At 43.8% G+C, this 21,041-nt stretch overlaps 1 protein-coding gene across 1 annotated transcript in view; it reads right to left on the reverse strand.

Moving 5' to 3' along the window:
- Positions 1-21,041, reverse strand: part of ada (adenosine deaminase) — a 333,413-nt gene that overhangs the window by 68,569 nt on the left and 243,803 nt on the right. The gene's annotated exons all lie outside the window — the stretch shown is intronic.

A 21,041-nucleotide genomic window follows, 5' to 3' on the forward strand; every position in this document is an offset into this window, starting at 1 on the left:
AAGAGCAGTCTCAGTGCTGTGGTTTGGACGAAAGCCTGACTGGAACACATCAAAACAGTTATTTAAATGCAAGAAATTACTCAACTGTTGAAAAACAACTTTTTCAATGATCTTACCTAGAAATGGCAGGTTTGATATGGGCCTGTAATTGTTCATTACTGAAGCGTCTAGATTATGCTTTTTTAAGAGCGGTTTAATGACTGCAGTTTTCAGGGCCTGTGGGAAAACACCTGAGTGAAGAGACTTGTTTACTATATGAAGTCGATCTGAGGCCATGCAAGGAAAAACATTTTTGAAAAACCCTGTTGGAATAATATCAAGGCAGCAGGAGGAGGACTTCAGAAGTTGTATAATGTCCTCTAGGTTTTTATCATTAATCTGATGGAATTGTGTCATGATGTTTGAATGGATTTTAAGTGGACACAGAGACAAAACATTTGCTGTTCCTGATGCAGAGGCACTGACTGCTTGTCTGATTTCCTGAATGTTGTCAGTGAAGAAGGAGGCAAAATCATTGCACGCCCTGGTGGATAGAAATTCAGAGGCTACTGACACTGGGGGGTTAGTTAGTCTGTCGACGGTAGCGAACAAGTCATGTGCGTTGTTTTTGTTTTTGGCAATGATATCAGAGAAGAAAGACTGTAAGACAAATTTCAATTCCAAATTATAAAGGCCAAGTCTCTCTTTATAGATTTCAAACTGCACCTGGAGATTTGTTTTTCGCCACCTTCGTTCAGCTTTTCGACACTCTTTTTTCTCTGTTCTCACGGTCATGGCCTTTCTCCATGGATATATTTTCTTCCCAGTCACTTCTTTTACCCTAGTTGGAGCAATGGCATCTATAACATTTTTAATTTTTGAATTAAAATGATCTACTAGCTCAGGGGTCGCCAACCCACGGCCCACGGGTCGCATGCGGCCCTTTAAGCCCTCTGCTCTGGCTCCCTTGAGCTTAAACAAAAATAAGAAGGAAATAAAATAAAAGTATTTGTAGGACTATTTATATTTTGTTGCATGGTTGAAAATGTTTTGTATCTTGTATTTTGAGGTGATACTGTGACACATAAATAAAAAACAAAACGGTTTTAATTAGGTCAACTAAAATATGCGTCACATCCTGCTACGGTCCCGCGCGAGCGCATTTTCTTGGAGGCGAATAACCTGACCCCCGGCTCGATGAGCGAACTATGGATAAATCAAAGAAAAGTGCCGGAGGAACACAGGATTTAATTCTGCGTGGACAGAGTTGTATGCTTTCACAGCAAACGATGCTGGTTTACCGGTATGTTTGATATGTAGAGAGAAGTTGTCAACGGTGGTGCAGCCTTTACGTATTGAGGAACAACACGGGAGAGGAAGACAGCTGACGATCTTCAGTCATAATTCAATGGGGTATGTAATTTATTTCAGAAAACGCTTTTTGTTATATTCCATGGAATGCTCTTAACGTCCCGATAGCAATGAATATATTAAATGCTTTGACAATAAATACATACAAAAATTCATCTCTGGAAGCCGTAGCGCTGTAAAAAGCACGACCAATCATCTGAGCCGGCCCGGCTAAAATAACTGGATGGCCTACCTGCCTGTCAGCCTTCCATCTGTGCACAAACTTATCTCGTGCCCTCATTGGTCATGTGCGCGTTTGTGTGTGTTGGAGGAGGTTCCTTCAAATGTGCAGAGGACTCCCCAAGTGCTGTGTTTAATTTATTTTAAAGTAGGCCTGTGTATTATTTTTAATTCTCCTTATAAGAGTTCTTTGTTTCTTATTAGAGGTTAACAGTTTTATATCGTGTAATAAATAGCCTAATAAATGCAAAAAAGTAGTATTTGTCTGATATAACAATAAAAAACTATGAAATATGTTTTGCGGCTCCAGACAAAAACATGTTTTGGAAAAAGGAGCAAAATGGCTCTTTTGGTCAAAAAGGTTGCAGACCCCTGTACTAGCTCATTTACTGAGGTGTTAGCAGGGGCAAGTGTGGAAGAAAAATTCTGAGTAAACATTTCCCTAGTGTTTTCAGTTAAATATCACTTTGTGGTTACCTCTTTTTGAACATTTTTGTGAACAGAAATAGAGCTCTCAAAGAAAACACAGGAATGATCAGAGAGCGCAACATCAGTCACCACAACCTTAGAGATATTCAGACCCTTTGAGACAATTAAGTCCAGAGTGTGCCCCTTATTGTGCGTGGGCTCCGTCACATGCTGAGTCAGTCCATAGTTATCAAGAACACAAAACAGTTATTTTGCCCCTCTGTCCTGGGGGTTGTCAACATGAATGTTAAAATCACCAACAATGACTAGACGCTCAAAGTCAATACACACTATAGACAGCAGTTCGGTAAAATCATCAAAAAAGCTTGCAGAGTATTTGGGTGGTCTATAGATATTTAGGAACAGAGCTCAAGAGGAGCATTTCTGCTGAAGGGCCACATATTCAAAAGAAGCAAAGTTCCCATAAGATGTCTTCCTGCATTGAAGGGAGTCATTGAACAGAATAGCAACTCCACCTCCTCTCTTATGCATTATTTCCTGACTCAGGCAAACTCCATTTGCCTTAAAAGATGTCTGCGGTCCCAGAAAAAGTTAAAGTTGTCAATAAAATGTACAGAATGGTCAGTACACACATTTGAAAGCCACGTGTTCAGTGCAAACAATCTGCTGAATCTCTCCACTCCTCTTCTGATTGGCGGTAGAGGGCCACTGATGAACATGCAATTTAATTATTTTAACCTGCTTTATTTTGGGGTGGACCTCACATCCTCTCTGGGGGTCCGGGGGCATGCACCCCCGGGAAATATTTCGTTTAAATGTTGAAGTTAAATGCATCAATCTGGTGCACTTTGAGCACAAAAAACTCTCTCGCTTGGTACTGATGTTGCTGGGACAGCAGTGGCCGCGTTAACCGAATATTTTATTTAACAATGACGGAAAAATCTGAAAGCAGTCAGTCATTTTGACAGATTAGAACAAACTCGGAACAGCGTCAACGTTTCCCCGCAGCGAGGCTCTGGTGTTATGCCGTGTTATGCATTCCCTCCAAAAGGAAATTATATAGTTTCCAAACCGTACTTTGCCGTACAGATCAATACGTGTCTGAGAGGTTTTGCTTTACGCTGTGCGCGCTGCCGCGAGGTGCATGCACACACGGCATAACACCGCCCCCCCCGTTGACAGTTCACGAGCGTGCTCTCTCGTGAACTGTTCAGACCCGACGGGTAATAAGGGATTATGACGGACATTTTACGATCCTGTCTGTCAAAATGACGGACAGCGAAAAAGTCTAACGCCACCTCAGTGGGACGGAGAGATATGCTTTGGCCATGGGTGACAGCAGTGGGTCAAACTGTGCATTGTCTCTCCACCACTTCAACAACAATACCGTTTTTGCCAAGAAGGTGAGGCTTATTGACAGGGCGAGATATAAATATACTGTTGGTACTTGTCAATGTCTCTAGGTGTGTAAATGTAGCCCTGTAAATACGATGTCCTTTTGTGTTCTGTTGTTTTATGTTCATGTTGTAACCTACTTGCTGCCTTGTTGGATAGGTCTCTCTTGAAAAAGAGATCGATGATCTCAATGGGACCACCTGGTTAAATAAAGGTTTAAAACAAAAAAAAGTGGAGAATTAACTCAAATACACTTCATTTATTTTTAAATAACTGAATCTGTGTGTTGGATACAGACAGGGAGAAAAAATTCCAGGCATATTTTTAATAAATTATTAACAAAAATCGCAAATGTGCCCTTTCATGCATTTGAGCCCCTTCCACATCCTCTGCACGTTTCAAAGAAGCAACAACATGCATATTAAGATAACACTTTTTTCAAATGTTTTGAACTGAGAGTTTGTGTGTGAGACACAATATTAATTGTTGACAATAACTGGCCTCTGGTCTTAATACTGGTAGGAGAGGTTTAAGTCCATTTCTGTCAATATCATGGACTGTGAATGTATAGGAAATCTGGCTGAGCGGAGGTGTTTCTGTATGTGAGAGGGTGTGTGTGACTATGGGAGGGTGTGTCTTTCAGTGTGTGTGTGCGTGTGTGTGTGTGTGTGTGTGTGTGTGTGTGTGTGTGTGTGTGTGTGTGTGTGTGTGTGTATGTGTGTGTGTGTGTGTGTGTGTGTGTGTGTGTGTGTGTGTGTGTGTGTGTGTGTGTGTGTGTGTGTGTGTGTGTGTGTGTGTGTGTGTGTGTGTGTGTGTGTGTGTGTGTGTGTGTGTGTGTGTGTGTGTGTGTGTGTGTGTGTGTGTGTGTGTGTGTGTGTGTGTGTGTGTGTGTGTGTGTGTGTGTGTGTGTGTGTGTGTGTGTGTGTGTGTGTGTGTCTATGGGCAGGGCCGCCTTAATGCACGGGCTGACCTGGGCTGAAAAAAGGTTTTTTATTTCGGATGTTTTTTTTAAATAAACAAAGTCTTGGCTTTCAGAATATGAAACTTTTATTTCCAAAATCACACCATAAATACATTTTTGAAGCTTGTAAGGGGAAGAAGACAGCTCTCCCTCGCCACTCTGCTGTTCTGCTGTTCCCCTCCCTCTGCTGAAATTATGAATGTAAGGCGTATAGTAATCATAGATAACACGGCACGGTCCGTTACAGTTTGTTTTCATCTGGTTTCAAATAAACAAAGTCTTGGCTTTCAGAATATTAAACTCGTTTCAGCAACTTCAGATGATAAATACAACTTTGAACCTTGTAACGGCATAATTACAAGCGGAGAACGGAGTAACTTGACGTCACAGCAGGCATAACAACAGCCGGTGTTTCTCGTGAGTGTTTTCCCCGGGAAACAAACATACACACAAACGCAAAAATACACAAACACACAAACTCGCGAGCTTCCCCCAGACCAGTAATCCAAACGAAAATATCTTCCCTCCATACTATTTTGATAATTTGCTCAGCTAATCAATCAGATCGATGGATTCCAGAGATGACTCCGTAACAGTCAGTGGGCACCACTTAACAGCCAATCAGAATGAGAATATGTTTCACATGTGACTTATTCAAATTGCGAGTGATTGAGTGACAGATGAAGGTTGTTTAGGAGAAAAAGTTTGAGAAGAAAAAGTTTGAGAAGAAAAAGTTTGAGAGTGGCGCTTGGGAAAGGAAATTGTTGAGGGAAAAGGAGTTTCGAGACAAGCAGCTATTACAAAAAATGCCGAAGTTTACAGGTTAGTTTAAACCTGTAGGCCAGGATGAGGAGGAAGGACAGATGAGTTCTGTACCGAGCGACAGCGGTGCCGGCCGCGGGGCCTCGGAGCCAAGTAGGCCATCTGGTTCTGATAGCGATGGAGTAGCGGGAGAGGAAAAACAGACAGGAGGGATGTTGGAGGAGATGGAGAGGACGACGAGGACTTGCTACGTGGAGGGGAGCCAACGGCAACCGGACAAATACATGAGGGAGGCCCGATACGTCACTCATCTGGAGGAGAGGACCAGGCGCGCGTAGAGCAGAGTGGAGAAGTGCGATCACAGAGCCTGCCGAGGCTATACATGACTTTAATTTGTTGTTTAAATAGGGGGCCTACAAAAACAACAACCTGCCATCAGCCCCAGGGCCTGATGGCAGGTAAAGGTGGGCCTGACTGTACTGCAATACATTTTTAGGCTTTTAATGCACTTAATTGATTTGACAAAAGTAGTTAAATGAATGTGTTTATATGATATCTATGTTCTACAAATTGACTCAGTACTTTCCAAAATGTGTCCAACATTAAAAAAACTCATGTATTTTCTCACGATGAAAACAAGATATTATAATATTGTATAATACAACTCTTATATAAAAGAGTACTTTTACTTTTAATACCTGAGTACATTTAGCTGATAACACTTCTGCCCAATAGACAATAAATAGAACTTCAACACTTTTCTTCTGTGACAGTTTGAACCTGCATGGCACTAAAATAAATATATATCAAAGGTGAACCTGTCAGACTCCAAGTGGGAGGACTTCCATGTGATCACTGGAGCATTAAAGATGTACTTCAGAGAGCTGCCGGAGCCTCTCTTCACCTACGCTCTCTTCCACGACTTCATCAGCGCAATCAGTACGTGAAACACACAGCTGCACCAACACTATCTGCAGTCATTCACGCATTAACTCTGAAGTCAGTCTACTGTCTGTAACACCAGGAAGCCTCTCCAATGGCACATTTCCACTGCAGGGCCTCGCACGGCTTAGTACGGTATAGTTAGGCCAGTGGGGGCCGGCCCATAGGGGCGCCGCCCCACCTCTTCCCACATACAAAAAAAAATATTAAAAAAAATATGTAATTAAAAAATATATATTAAAAAATATATATATTTTTTTATTTTTAATGAACAAGGTAAATCATACAATTGGTATCACTAAAATGTATAATCTACAATAAAATCTCGTTTAAAATTGTGTTACGATGTCTAAAGTTACTGATAAGTCACATGTTTCCTGCCTGGCCTTGCCCATGGCATTAGTTTATCATTACCGGGCGGAGCCCCCAAGCCAAACAGCAGCAACCAGCACGTTGCAAAAGTCTCAATAGTAAACTGTGCCGCCGAAACATAATTTCAGCCAATCAGCGCCGTCAAATATTTTGGTCATGAGGGCGCTCACGTTGGAGCCCACGTTGCTTACGGGAGTTGTTGTTTAGACTCGTGAGTGACCAAGATGACGCAGTAGTTGGATGAGAATGGTGTGCAGGTGGAGTCGGCGGACCTCGGTCCGCACCCAATTCCGTGCAAGAGCTACTCTCCAATCCTTTCGAAAGGAGAAGTTTGGGAGATAAATTGATACTTAAAGACCTTGGACCGGACCAACCCGATTTGTATATATCACAGCAAGCTTGTGAAAAAGACAACGTATCAACAAGGCTTCTCACATGGCTAGCTGGATGCAAACGATGCAAACAGGTAAATGCTATCTTTTGTTTCCCATGCTTGCTCTTCAAACAGCCGGGGACAGATACGATCTGTTCAGAAACTAGACAAAAGTTAAACAAGTACAAACCACAGACTGTCTGTGTCATGGAGAATACAGTCGCTGGTTTATTTATGTCTGTAGGCCGTTGTTGTGAGTGTGGACGGTCGGAGCATATATAACGTTAGCTTAGCCAAGCTACATTCAGAAAACACGCATTTTAAATGGTTTTTCGCCTGCCGTCTGTCTGCAGACTTGTCAAAGCATTAATTCATGGTTTTTACTAACCGGTATCAGTATGTTGTTACTTCGGCATTATTTTGAAACGTGTATTACAATTTAATCACGGTAAAATATGTTCATTTTGTTGTAGTTGTAGCTCCCGAGCCAGCGCGTCTTGTTTGAACAACCTGATCTCACCAGAATGCGTGACTCCACCACGACTTCTTAACACCACAATGCGTGGTGGAGTCACGAACTTTGTTACATTTACGTGTCTGCACCACGCAAACAACCCCAATGTAAAGTGAATGAGGCTCCTTTGTTGTGGTGCACACACGCATTTCTACAACGTCCCGCAGTGAGCTTTTATTCTATAAAACGTTTTTTTAAATCTACTTTATATCTTGTAGTAACTCACGGGAGGCTTCTTTTATTTTATTTGTATTCATAATAATTAAAAAAATTCGTCAGAATGTAAAAATTACATTAGTTACGAATTTGTGTTCTCAAAAAACAGTGCATTGTGTGTAATGCAACTGTGATTTTTATTAAATTAGTTAGTTTGTAAGGAAGGCCAGAGCTTCAGCTGTGTCAAATAGATTGTTCCCTTTAGTTAACGTTATTTAAAAGATAATGATCATGTCCCCTGTATTGTATTACGAGCGTCCATTCCCATTGGATAACGGAGAATTGTACACCCGGAAGTAAGAATTCTCCTTACTGTCGATTGATTTTACAGTGATATCTGCACAACTCATCGACTAAAAAACACCAGATTATCCTTGTTAATTACACAACATTGATTGGTTTGAATTGTGTGCAATGCTTTTATATTTTCCCCCTTCGATTCGGAGAAACAAATGTTTTTTCGGAGTTTTAGGATGGCCGAAGACACTACACTACCCAGAATCCTCAGCTATCGTTTGGGACTACACCATGTGCTTAGCTTGACAAACCCGTGATCAGTCCTCCACCTCTGTGATTGGATGTGCGAAGTTTACACAGAGCGTCAAAAAGGACTTTGAAATGGAATGAAACCCATCGACGGCACACTATTCAAAACAGGAATCGAACGTGTCCTACCCCCCCCCCCCCCTTAGGTCACAGGCTCCTCCAACAGTGCTACGCAATAAAACAGATAGGCCTACACAGAAAAAATAGTGAAATAGTGCAATAAGAGTCTACAAGTGATTGGAATATGATATATTAGATAAATAATTTCTAAGTAGCAGCCAGATGAATGTTATGGATGTTGTTTCTAAGTTCAGGTGTTTAATAATCGTATAGCCTGTGGGATGAAGCTGTCTCTGTGTCTGGTGGTTTTAGTCCGGATGCTGCGGTACCGCCTGCCAGACGGCAGCAGACAGAACAGTGTGTGGCTGGGGTGATGGGGGTCTTTTTGTAAGGATTTGCAGTACTCCATTCCTTCTGCTTCCCTTTTTGTTTGTTGTCTGTCTGTGTTTGTCTCCCGGGCTGGGCGTGGCTGACCCTTCCCCATTGTGCGACTCATCAATCCCTCTGCTGTCCGTTTAAGGCTCCCCAGAAATATGAGAATCCATCCCACTTTCCATGTCTCTCAAATCAAGCCAGCTCTCACCAGCGACCTGTGCCCTCCGGCCGTTCCCCCTCCTCCCCCCGTGTCATCGATAACCATCCAGCCTACTCCGTGCGGCGTCTCCTGGATGTTAGACGCCGGGATAGGGGTCTACAATACTTGGTGGACTGGGAGGGCTACAACTTGGAGGAACGTTGTTGGGTTCCTCGTTCTCGAATCATGGACCCAGTCACGGTCAGGGAATTCCACAGGGCCCATCCTGACAGGCCTGGTGGTCGCCAGGAGGCTCCCGTTGAGGGGGGGGGGTACTGTAAGGATTTGCAGTACTCCATTCCTTCTGCTTCCCTTTTTGTTTGTTGTCTGTCTGTGTTTGTCTCCCGGGCTGGGCGTGGCTGACCTACTTCTGGTTCCTGCCAATTCATCTCCGCAGCTGCTTCTCATTCATCCTGATCATCTACTCATCCACACCTGCTTATTAACCCGGTCTCCTCATCCAGTCTTCACCAGTTCGTCGTCAAGATTACACTGGTAAACGTATTGCTTTCTAGCTTAGCCTGACACAACTCTGGAATCAGTTTTTGTCTTACCTGTTTGTCTCTCTATCCAGAACCCATCATCACCTCCTCCGCTAGCCACGTCCAGCCACTTCCTCGTCGGATTCATCCGCTCTCCACGCTACCCGCTCCAGCCTGCTCGCTCCCCTCGGCTCTGAAACCCCTGCTCGCCACACTCCTGTCTGGTAGGACAAACACTAACTCTTACTCCAACCTACTCGCTCTCGGGAGCGTACAGACTCAGGCTCAAGCCACCTCTCACCTGCCTGGCGATATCCCCAGCTCACTCCGGAGCCTCGGCTGAGGATCTCCATTCCCTAGTTTTTGTATCCCCTTTCCTGGACTATATTACACAGTTAATATCCCCTGTCACGATTAGAAAATAAACCTTTTGCTACAAACTCCTGTTTTTTTGTCCGTGTTTGTATTGTGGGTTCAGTCCTGAAAAGCGATCACGGAGCTTAACAGAACGAACTGGTCATAAAATGAACCCCACAAACACCGGACCGGACTCCTCCACTGTCCAGCACGCCCTGTCTCATCAAGGCAATCTGTTGGGTCAACATGAACAGTTAATCCGTGCATTGGTGGAAAGTAACCAATCCATGGCTCTGCACATCTCTAACCTGGCTGCTCAGATCTCCAGCCTGACGACAGCAGCTATAACTCCTGCCACCTCTAATCCGCCTCCAGTAACTACTCCATGCCGGGATTTCCCCATCACCGACCCTGAACCGTTTCATGGTGAAGTGGAGAAATGCAGGGGATTTATCTTTCAGTGCAGCAAGGTGTTTCGCCAGCGCCCCCAGTCTTTTTCTTCTGATGTTACCAAGATAAACTATGTGTTGAGTTTGCTTCGTGGTAAAGCCTTAACTTGGGCTGAGGCACTAAGTTCATCAGTGGATTATGACGGCCTTTCTTTTGGAGTTTTTTCTGAACAACTGTCTTTAGTTTTTGATCACACTGACTATTCTGGCTCGGCTGACAATCGTCTGCTAAAGATACAGCAGGGGAATCGGACCGTGGCAGATTACTCCATTGAGTTTCGTACACTGGCGGCAGAAGCCCGATGGGACGAGGCGGCTCTAAGGGCAGTGTTCGTTAAAGGATTAAAGGAGCAACTGAAGGACGAGCTGGCCGCTCGAGATGTGCCAGCAGACCTTCAATCCCTGATTGATTTGGTTTCTCGTCTCGACAGCCGGCTAAGGGAACGTCGTGCGGAGCGAGGACAGCGTCCACCAAGTGCCTTTTTCAGTAAGCCGAGCTATCCTCCCAGAAGTGCTCCCTTTGATTCCACACCATCTGCGTTTTCCTCGCCATCTCACATGCCCACCTTGGATAAGGAGGAAGCGATGCAGGTGGGAGGTGCAGGATTATCACCTGAGGAACGCCTTCGCCGCATGAAGGCAGGAGGGTGCCTGTATTGTGGCAAACTGGGGCATCTCCTGGCCGGTTGCCCTGTCCGCCCAAACGCAGGTGCTCGTCGGTGAATTTGGGGGTCCTGACGAGTACACTTCCTACCTCAATTATTGCCCCTACTTTGCGCCGTTTCCTCATACCTGCCAGACCTGGAGCTTGCCAACCAGCTGGGAATTAAATTGGAATTCTTATCGGACCCCATGACTGCTTATGCCTTAAATGGCCAACGCATCTCTAGGGTGACCCAGCAGACCTTACCTGTAACTCTGTTTATTTCGGAGAATCACAGAGAACAGATCCAACTCAAGGTCATTTCCGCTCCATCTACCCCGTTGGTTCTTGGTTACCCTTGGCTTCGCGCTCACAACCCTCATATTGATTGGGCTGGAGGAAGGATAATTGCTTGGAATCAGAAGTGTCACCTTAACTGTTTGCAATCAGCTGTACCTCCATTTCCTGCTAAGCCAGTGTCTACTCCTTGTGACTCTTCTGATGTGGATTTATCTGGCGTACCTGAGGTTTACCACAAGCTGGGGGAAGTTTTCTGCAAGGATAAGGCTCTTTCTCTCCCTCCTCACCGTCCATATGACTGACCCGTCAATTTGCTTCCTGGAGCGCAGATACCAACAAGCAAGCTCTATAATCTGTCCCGGCCTGAGAGAGAGGCCATGGAGAAATATATCGGTGATTCTCTGGCTTCTGGAATAATCCGTCCTTCTTCCTCCCCTCTGGGTGCGGGGTTTTTCTTTGTGGAAAAGAAGGATAAATCACTACGTCCCTGTATTGACTTCCGTGGATTGAATAACATCACTGTGAAAAACAAGTACCCACTTCCCCTGATTAACTCTGCTTTTGAGCCTCTCCAAGGTGCCACCATCTTCTCAAAGCTGGATCTCAGAAACGTTTACCACTTGGTTCGGATCCGCCAAGGTGATGAATGGAAGACCGCCTTTAACACTCCCCTTGGCCACTTTGAGTACCTTGTCATGCCCTTCGGACTCTCTAATGCCCCAGCAGTTTTTCAGTCCCTGGTGAATGATGTTTTGCGGGATTTCCTCAACCGGTTTGTTTTTGTTTACATCGACGATATCTTGATCTTTTCCAAGAGCCTGGAGGAACACCAGAATCACGTCAGCCAGGTTCTACAGAGACTGCTAGAGAACAAGCTGTACGTCAAGGCTGAGAAGTGTGAGTTTAACCAGGAACGTGTCAGCTTCCTTGGATTTATCATGAGACAAGGCAGGCTGGAGGCGGATCCTGGAAAGATTCTTGCTGTCTCCGAGTGGCCAGTCCCCACGACGCGGAAGGAATTGCAGAGGTTCCTGGGTTTCGCCAATTTTTATCGCCGGTTCATTAAGGACTTCAGCAGGATCGCAGCTCCAGTCTCACTTCCATCAAGGTCAGGTTCTCCTGGACCTCGGAGGCTAACGAGGCCTTTCTCAGACTCAAGTCTCTGTTCACTTCTGCCCCCATCCTCATCCAGCCGGACTCCAGCAAACAATTTGTTGTTGAGGTTGACGCATCAGACATCGGAGTCGGCGCTGTCCTGTCTCAGACAGCAGGGCCAAACAACAGGCTTCACCCGTGTGCGTTTTTCTCTCGCCGTCTCTCCCCTGCGGAGAGAAACTATGATGTGGGCAACAAGGAACTGCTGGCAGTGAAGATGGCTTTGGAGGAGTGGAGACACTGGCTTCAGGGCAGTGAGCAGCCATTTCTGGTTTGGACAGACCATAACAATTTGGAATACATCCAGTCAGCCAAGCGGCTGAACTCCCGACAAGCTAGGTGGGCTCTCTTCTTCGGCCGCTTCAACTTCTCCCTCACCTATCGCCCTGGTTCCAAGAATACCAAGCCCGATGCTCTGTCCAGATCGTTCTCGTCTGTGAGTCCAGTAACCTCTGTTGACTCAATACTCCCCCTGAGTTGTGTTGTGGGAGCCATCACCTGGGAGATTAGTAATTCCATTCAAGAGGCCCTTTTGGAACAACCCGACCCAGGAAGCGGGCCGCCTAACCGTCAGTTTGTTCCCGACTCTGTTCGTTCCCAAGTCCTGCAGTGGGTCCACAGTTCCCGTTTCTCGAATCACCCCGGTGCCAGTCGAACTCTTTCTCTCCTCCGAAGACACTTCTGGTGGCCTACAGTCGACAGAGACACAAGGGAGTTTGTGTCAGCTTGCACAACCTGTGCTAGGAACAAGGCCTCCCATCAGAAACCCGCTGGGCTGCTCCAACCCCTTCCAATCCCTAGTCGACCCTGGTCACATATAGCCCTGGACTTTGTCACCGGTCTGCCTCCCTCTCAAGGGAACACAACCATTCTAACAGTCGTTGATCGTTTCTCCAAGTGTGCACACTTTGTTGCTCTACCCAAGCTCCCTTCAGCCCTGGAGACCTCCAAACATCTAACACAGCATGTTTTCCGTCTACACGGTATCCCAGCTGACATTGTCTCCGACCGGGGTCCACAATTCACATCTCAGGTTTGGAAGGCTTTTTGTCAGTCTCTTGGAGCTTCAGTTAGTCTAACATCTGGCTTTCATCCCCAGTCCAACTGCCAAACTGAGAGGGCAAATCAGGACCTGGAGTCTGCTCTCCGCTGTGTGGCTAACAGTAATCAGAGGACCTGGAGCTCCCATCTACCGTGGGTGGAGTACTCACATAATTCCCTCACCTCATCTGCCACGGGACTCTCACCCTTTGAAGCCTCTCTGGGATACCAGCCACCCCTGTTCCCCCGAAGAGGAGAGTGAGTTGGCTGTTCCTTCTGTCCAGCAACATGTCCAATGTTGCCGTAAGATCTGGAGGGACACCCGCTTGGCTCTCCTCCAAGCATCCGCCAGGAGTCAACAATCGGCCAACCGCCGTCGACATGTTGCTCCCCCTTACGCCCTTGGACAATCGGTATGGTTGTCCTACAAGAACATCCCCCTCCTCACCGAGTCCAAGAAACTGTCCCCTCGGTTTATTGGTCCCTTCCCCATTGTGCGACTCATCAATCCCTCTGCTGTCCGTTTAAGGCTCCCCAGAAATATGAGAATCCATCCCACTTTCCATGTCTCTCAAATCAAGCCAGCTCTCACCAGCGACCTGTGCCCTCCGGCCGTTCCCCCTCCTCCCCCCGTGTCATCGATAACCATCCAGCCTACTCCGTGCGGCGTCTCCTGGATGTTAGACGCCGGGATAGGGGTCTACAATACTTGGTGGACTGGGAGGGCTACAACTTGGAGGAACGTTGTTGGGTTCCTCGTTCTCGAATCATGGACCCAGTCACGGTCAGGGAATTCCACAGGGCCCATCCTGACAGGCCTGGTGGTCGCCAGGAGGCTCCCGTTGAGGGGGGGGGTACTGTAAGGATTTGCAGTACTCCATTCCTTCTGCTTCCCTTTTTGTTTGTTGTCTGTCTGTGTTTGTCTCCCGGGCTGGGCGTGGCTGACCTACTTCTGGTTCCTGCCAATTCATCTCCGCAGCTGCTTCTCATTCATCCTGATCATCTACTCATCCACACCTGCTTATTAACCCGGTCTCCTCATCCAGTCTTCACCAGTTCGTCGTCAAGATTACACTGGTAAACGTATTGCTTTATAGCTTAGCCTGACACAACTCTGGAATCAGTTTTTGTCTTACATGTTTGTCTCTCTATCCAGAACCCATCATCACCTCCTCCGCTAGCCACGTCCAGCCACTTCCTCGTCGGATTCATCCGCTCTCCACGCTACCCGCTCCAGCCTGCTCGCTCCCCTCGGCTCTGAAACCCCTGCTCGCCACACTCCTGTCTGGTAGGACAAACACTAACTCTTACTCCAACCTACTCGCTCTCGGGAGTGTACAGACTCAGGCTCAAGCCACCTCTCACCTGCCTGGCGATATCCCCAGCTCACTCCGGAGCCTCGGCTGAGGATTTCCATTCCCTAGTTTTTGTATCCCCTTTCCTGGACTATATTACACAGTTAATATCCCCTGTCACGATTAGAAAATAAACCTTTTGCTACAAACTCCTGTTTTTCTGTCCGTGTTTGTATTGTGGGTTCAGTCCTGAAAAGCGATCACGGAGCTTAACACTTTTATAATCCTGAGGGCTTTCTTTAAGGTTAACCTGGTATTTTTACTCCACTACATTTATTTTAGTTACTTTACAGATTTGGATTAATGATGTGAAATATAAACAGCCCTTAAATCAGACTTTAGTTACACCTGAGTGAAATTCAGTGAAGGTGATTGTCAAGTGCCAACAATCAGGCAAGATATTTGATAGTTGGTGCTTGAGAAGACTACATATTTATCTGCAGATCCGTTTAAAGCATATTCATTACTCGTTATTCTCTAACAGTTAATTAAAAACTGTATATAATTGCTATTTTGCACATCCCTTTCAAGATTTCAAGATTTTCTAAGGTTTATTGACATATCATATACACAACAGTGTAGTTATGTAATGAATGAAAAACTTGAGTCACAGGTTCCTCAACAGTGCATTACAAGACATCTATCAATATGTGTGTATACTTCCACCATTACACTGTCGTATTCTGCACATTTCTTATACTATCTACATACATAAGATTATAATTAATGTGTATAATATCAGTTAAAATAAGTGCTTCAACATAGTTAACATTGCAGGAAAGTTGATTGTCAAGTTCCAAAACAAACCATGCAATTTAGACTTTGTCAGGCTTAATATTTAGATACCCCCAAAGCTTTTTTCCTATTTAAAAGAAGACCTTAACCTAAAGTATTCTTTAATGTTTAAATAAAGCCTTATTAGTTAGCACATCCTCCTATCAGGCACTAAACTGTTTTATTCTAGATATCATTTGAGTATCTTCTTGATATTTTCTATTCTATATTTATATCATTGACCTTCTACTTTCCCACTATTTTGTATGTACTCTTAATATTTAAATGTTTTCATAAAATATAACACATTCAAAAGTGCTTTACAAAAATGAAAGACATTAAGAAAAAGGCATTTTAAACAGTCGTTAAAAAGCAACACAATCTTCCTGCATTGCAATTACTCTAAACGTGCAATAACGTGCTTTAACCAGTAGGTGGTTTGGGTTAAAAAGCTGTCAAGTTTAGAGTGTTAACAAAATAAAATATACTGCTGTTTCCGGTTTAGTTTACGACGAATATTATTTTGTTATTGTTTTGATATTTGTAACACAAAAGCGATGGAAAAACCCCACAGCAACACAGAAAAGATGGCCTTAACATGACCCAGCGGCAGGCCCGGTTCCAGAACAAAATGACTCAGGGTGCATCTGAGATTAGAGAGGGTACAGTGGTAAAGTGCTATTTTTATAAGTGAAGAGTGGACCTAACCTCCTCTAGGGGGGTCCGGGGGCATGCTCCCCCGGGAAGATTTTTTTTTTTTTTAAATATTGAAGTTAAAAGCATCAATCTGGTGCACTTTGAGAGCAAAATGAAGAGATCTATGGATACATCTCAACACCCATATGAAACAGAACTGTAAACAGATTTTCTTTTTCTTTATGGATATTTTACAAATCACTCCCCTTTTAAACTTTATTCTTGTTTTACTGTCATATAGTATTTCATTTATAGTGAGTGAGTAACTCAGATGAGTACCAGGAGACAGCGGTTGGTACTCTGGTACAGTTGTGGTGAAGGCATCTGAGGTACTTGAACCGAAATGTCTGCATGCATAGCAGAAGATGGCATCTTTTTTACAGGAATATTCCAGCCAATCTCTGTTTTGAAACCGTGAGCTGCAAAATGAGCACCTTACCCCACTGTACAGGCGAGTTGGGTACTTTTTTAGATATACCTGGGCAGGCTCTGTTTTGCAGAAGTCCTCTGGCACTTGCGGGCCGCCGAGGGGTGGCGGTGTTTGGGGCAAAGAAGACAGCTGCGGCTGCTCCACCTCCGTGGGCGAGGCGGGCAAAGCCGGCGAGTCGGGCGTTAGTGTCCACCACAGTGGCCGCGGGTAATGCAGTGTTACTGCTGGCGATAAGGGCTGGTTGTTTTAACCATTTTCTGATGTCCATCATTGACTATATTCTTCTTCTTATTATTATTACTACAATTATTAGGGCCTGAGCACGTAGTGCAAAGACCTATTGAAATCGTCAGTATTATTATTCTTCTGTTACCGGTTCTGCACTTTCGACCTGTTTTTGAGGGGGTTACGACACTATTCATGTAGCGACATTTGGCAACGCCGCCAGGACCGGTGAAAATGTTAACATTCTGGATTCGATGGGAGAACATTTTTCAACTTGCTCTCTAGCGCCACCTGTGTAAATTCAGTGTTTCGAAAAATGTACAAAGTCGCAGCGTAAGTCTGACGGACCTGAAATTTTGCACACTTATCCGGGTGAAGCAGCTCTACATATTATCCTCTCATATCCCGAAGCTCCGCCTACTTTGATTTTTTTTAATTAGCATAATGTGAAAAACATTAAAATATTAACTTAAATTCCAATTTCTTGATTTTCCAAACCAAACTAAGTGCACAGCATCAATGGAGGGGCAGACACATTACCGTACAAAATTAGCACGAGGTGTGGAAAAATGTGGCCGACATCAATCAAAACGTATTAGCAAAAGGGTGTGGCCTACACATAAATGCTCACAATTCATCCAAAATGTATCCAAATATCACAGATTTCGGTGGATAGCTTCAGTGTGTCTTGGGGAATAGGCACAACAAACAATGTTCATTTCGAACAATAGGGGGCGCCAAAAACACAACTAATTTATATCTCAAGAACCGATGGACTAAAAAAAAAGATATTGTCATAGACATACTGGCAGGGTGAGTATAAACTGAGATTTAAAGGGTCGCAACCAATGAAAAATGTGGGCGTGTCCTATTCAGTTTTTTCTCGAAATCGAAGGGTTAAAAAATGTACGGCCTTTAAATTCGGAACGCATGTCACAGCCCACAACCTTTTCCAGACTGTAGAAAAAAATCGGACGTTTTAGCAAATATGTCTCAGTAGCGCCCCCTATTGTGCGGTAGTCAAATATAGTTTCTTCGAACTACCCGAAACTTGGCACAGAGATTCCTCATGGAAATGCGGACATATTTCAAAATGGCTTCCATTATCTCCGCCCCCCATGAAGTTGGCCATTTTGAAATATGTCCATTTTAAGCGCTTTTTCGCATACTTGTCCTAGGAAAATGATCGGAAAAATTTCAAACCAGGACAAGATCAGCCCATATCCAATGTGATGCTAAATTGCGAATGAATAGTCGACTGCTCAAACGGGGAGCTCGTAAGCTAACGGAACATGTACCAATTTTGACGATTTAAATGCCACAAAATCGCTAAAATGACTTTCGGACGCAAAATTTGGAACACACGTCACAACCCACGTCTTTTTCCAGACTGTACACAAAAAATGTACATTTTTGTACACCAGCTCAGTAGCGCCCCCTATTGTGCGATAGTCACATATAGTTTCTCCAAACTACCCCAATCTTGCCACAGACATTACTGATGGAATTGCGGACATATTTCAAAATAGCTTCCATTAGCCCCGCCCCCCAGAAAGTCGGCCATTTTGAAAAATCTGTGTTATTCATGCATTTTAAGCGCTTTTTCGCAAACACCTCCTCGGGAAAAGATCGGGAAAATTCCAGTCCAGGACAAGTTAAGCCCATATCCAATATCATGTTAAATTGCGAATAAAATAGTTGCTAGCTCAATCGGGGCGAACGTAAGCTAATAGAGAATGTACCATTTTTGACGATTTACATGTCTCAAATGACTCCAAACTACTCGCATATAGTTTTCCAGATATTCACGAAACGCTGTATACACATTACTATTATGATGGCACACAAATTTACCAGCAACAGCTCTGCTTATTAATTTCCCACATTAACCATAAACACCCAATACATATAAAACTCCTAAACAATGTATGGTGAAATGTTTTCCATCTTTGTTTTTCTATCTACGACTACAAACAGTATTTCCACTACAAGCACAACAGTAACACATCTTTCTATGCAATACAATATAACAGTATGTGTTCACAGCCAATCCATGATTTAATGAGTATTTCCTTTGTGCCAAGAGCTGATTTAGTATATTGCATCAACGACCTTTTCAATTAAATTGACAATTCTTTTGTGTAATTAATAGTGTGTGAAACCAGGCAGAGTGAGTGACATGGTGTTCATTTCCACTATGCCAAAGCAGTTTACAGTTGCTGACGGTGTAAGGTAATATATATTGTCCTAAGTAATTGTAGCTGTGTTCAAAGGAGTACACGTTACAAGGCCGTGCGGGGGGAGCTGCCAGACCCAGATGTCCTCAAAGTCAGCGAGGTATACAAGGACCTCTCAGCAGACATCTCACCATGAAAAAAAACGAATGGCTCACTACTCAACTCAATCTTGTGCACAGAGCCTATAGAACACATAATTTAAACCAGCAGGATGTAAACAGAGGAGAACAGCCGGTCTGATTTAGTGCCATGTGATTATCCTGTAATGAGTAACATACACAGTGTTGATCGACTATATAAACAGTTCATTTATTGTCTCGATACATGTGTTGTGTAAGACATTTTAATCAATTTGATACGTCAATATTAAATGTACCTTTATTTTGAAAAACTTTATTGTGAATGACAAACCGGATGTCACATTTCCGGTATTTCCGGTTTAGGGAGAGACTTAATTCAGGTAGCTTGCCTTGGCTGTCTGTGTGCGCGGAGGTTTTGTCGTCAACAGACTCATTAAACTACCCACTTCTCGGTACATAGAAACCCTGCTCCACGGTCAAACGTGAGTAATATCGCAATTGGTGTGTTATACTGAAATGTGTTGACCTATACTTTATACTTTATTTATATATATGTATGCTTTTCATTGGAACATGCCGTGGGTGTGTGCAGTGCTAATGCTAATACCTAGCGCCACTTGTTTTGATGTACGTTTTTGTTGGTAACCTCGCTAGTTTGTATCTTTTAGTGTTGAGGTGGGCACCGTTAGATTCTGTGTCTCCTTGCGGTCATAAACAATGTGTTTGATGTGGAGCTAGGATAAGTAATAAGGGAGCTAGGAGTGATTTTCGGTGCAGTAATAGGTTAGCATTTTTCGCTCGGGGCTAATTCAGAGGCTCACTGTTAGCATTGTGTGTTTTTTATGAAAAAATAAATGAAAAAGATCAGTTAAATTAGTTTTTTTCCCGTTGGATATACTATGGATATAAAATATTCATAGTTTATTAAATATTAAGCTTCCTTAGACGTTGTTTCCTGAAAATGACGCGATTACGGGTCCGTGGGGCCTAAGACGATAACAGAGTATGTTTTATTTTTATTTTATTTATTTTTTCACAACAGTTGTATTTGGATGGAATGAATACCTATAGTGATAATACAAAGTAATAAAATGATTTTTACAGTGAAAATGTTCAAATGGAACTGATGGTTCCCAAATTACCCAGAGGTGAGGTGGACTTTATTTTTCTAAACCTCTCTTAAAAAGGTCAAATTTCACTTGTTTTGCATCAATCTTGATACAGGGTACTTATTATATGTTATAGTTTGGATTCCTAAAGCTTGTACTAAACTCATCATTCAAGGGTGGTTTTCACTATAAGTAATGTTTTTTTTTAGGCGGACATTAGAATTTACATGTTTTTACTATGTTCCATCTCAATTTACTTTAAAATAAAAACATCTCTATGGTACGGTGGCCCTGAAGTGCAAGAAACCACAGCATTTCACAAAACACAACAGAATTTCACAAAACACAACAGCATTTCACAAAACACAACAGCATTTCACAAAACGCCACAGCATTTCACAAATCGCCACAGCATTTCAGAAAACACAACAGCATTTCACAAAACGCCGCAGCATTTCACAAAACACCACAGCATTTCACAAAACGCCACAGCATTTCACAAAACACCACAGCATTTCACAAAACGCCACAGCATTTCACAAAACACCGCAGCATTTCACATTGGACGGAAAGGGTTTTCCTTAGGGAGAACACTTATTGTTTGTGATATTGTTTGTGGACAGAGCCAGCCAGAGAAGCACTGCTGTGATTGGTTGTTTTTGCTGCCAATCAAGAAATGACTTCGTGATTGGACCAACACATCAGCCGTTAGCTGTTAGCACACACTCAGAGCTCACAGCTCCTCATATCTGTTCAGAAACTGGACAAAAGTTAAAGCTATGCAAAACACAGACTGTCTATGTCATGGTGAATACAGTCGCTGCTTTATTTATGTCTGTATGATGTTGTTGTGAGTGTGGACGGAGCAGCTACAGGTTAGTTTAGCCTAATCGATCCGATTCCGATAGGATTTACATGGAGATCCGGCCCGCCCCCTCTCCAGCGTCTTTTTTGAATCACAGGAGTAAACACAGAATTAATGCTTTATTAATTCA

Source organism: Pseudochaenichthys georgianus, chromosome 7 (genome assembly GCF_902827115.2).
Source record: "Pseudochaenichthys georgianus chromosome 7, fPseGeo1.2, whole genome shotgun sequence".
Lineage (NCBI taxonomy): Eukaryota > Metazoa > Chordata > Actinopteri > Perciformes > Channichthyidae > Pseudochaenichthys > Pseudochaenichthys georgianus.